Source organism: Anarrhichthys ocellatus, unplaced genomic scaffold (assembly GCF_004355925.1).
Source record: "Anarrhichthys ocellatus isolate YVR2014 unplaced genomic scaffold, GSC_Weel_1.0 scaffold31, whole genome shotgun sequence".
NCBI lineage: Eukaryota > Metazoa > Chordata > Actinopteri > Perciformes > Anarhichadidae > Anarrhichthys > Anarrhichthys ocellatus.
Genome location: NW_022280061.1, coordinates 5,133,394 through 5,134,800, shown reverse-complemented (window position 1 = coordinate 5,134,800; position 1,407 = coordinate 5,133,394).

The window sequence follows — 1,407 nt, the reverse complement described above, 5'->3', positions numbered from 1 at the left end:
GTGTCGATTGTTATTCTGACAGGAAATTGAGAAGGCGAAGGCTGATGTTGTGTGAGGTTATTGGGTCTGCTCACATGAAGTCAGCTCAACACCAAGCTGACCTTAATGCACACTCGTGTCAGGGAAACAGGATATTGGCGAGCCTGCAATATAAAGAGATCTCAGGTGTTGTGTACAACAGAACAAGTCGCTGTGATAACACTGCCAAGATGGAATGCCTTATATGTCTCATACATTATTGCTGAAGGAATTTCATATAAAGATCTTTTAGGCAGCTGGTTCTGTTGTTATTGGGTGTCCTTCTATTCTTATTTCTTAATTGCAGTCATATTGTGCAGGGGCCAATCCTTCTGAAGGTTTTATATGCAGCTTGAAGGGAAGTGGAGCCTGAGAGAGAGCTTCACCTCGATACCTTCTTTTCAACTGAGAGCTGGAGGAGAAAGGACAGAGATGAACAGGTCTGAGCATCAGGCTGAACACGATGACGACGATGAGGGTTTAGAACAGTCATTCACAAAGACTGGGTCTGGACCCACAGGTGGGTCGCAGGAGACTTCTTCTAGTCTTCTTTAATCCAGATTAATATCTGGAGTACACATGCAGAGAGCCACACGAGGGAGCCTGAATGTTTGGGTTGTTCTGATAATTGCAGCCGACCTACAACATTGCATCTAAAATGAAAGGCCGGCGTCAACTCTGCTGGTTTACCGGATGAGAGGAAATGAAAGGGATTTGATATGTTAACTCTTCATTCATGCGTTTATTTGGTGTCATTCATTAATTAGTCAATATGTATATATGTTTTCATTAACACATTAACAAAGGTGTGACTTGTTTAGAATTTCTGGTTTCAACTTCTGTTCACAGGAACAGAACGCAGAGTACATACACCTACACCAAGCTGACAAGATGCCATTACAGATTAGATCAAATGTATGAAAACTACACAGAGCACCCATTATCAACCATTTCACATTTATATTGAATGACTCATGTGTTCCATTATGAGAGACGATGTTATGAAGCATTAGAGAAGTGTTTGTCCAGCAGATGGCACTGTGGCACCTGAATTCCAGCAAAAGGGGGATGTGCTTCCACAACACTCAGACCTCAAGATAACTGCCAGAGAGAGAGAGAGAGAGAGAGAGAGACAGAGACAGAGAGAGAGAGACAGACAGAGGAAGAGAGAAAGAGAGATAGAGAGAGATAGAGAGAGAGAGTCAGAGAGAGAGAGAGAGAGAGAGACAGAGAGAGAGAGAGAGAGCGAGAGAGAGAGCTGAGTCATTTTGTCATTGTAATTGCATCTTGGTTTATGCATCCACAGGTTTTTGTCCCTTTTGGTTTCATGCTGCCAGGACTGGTGAGATGTTCATTCTTCTTGTGAGCTCTATGTTGTGACTCTAATAC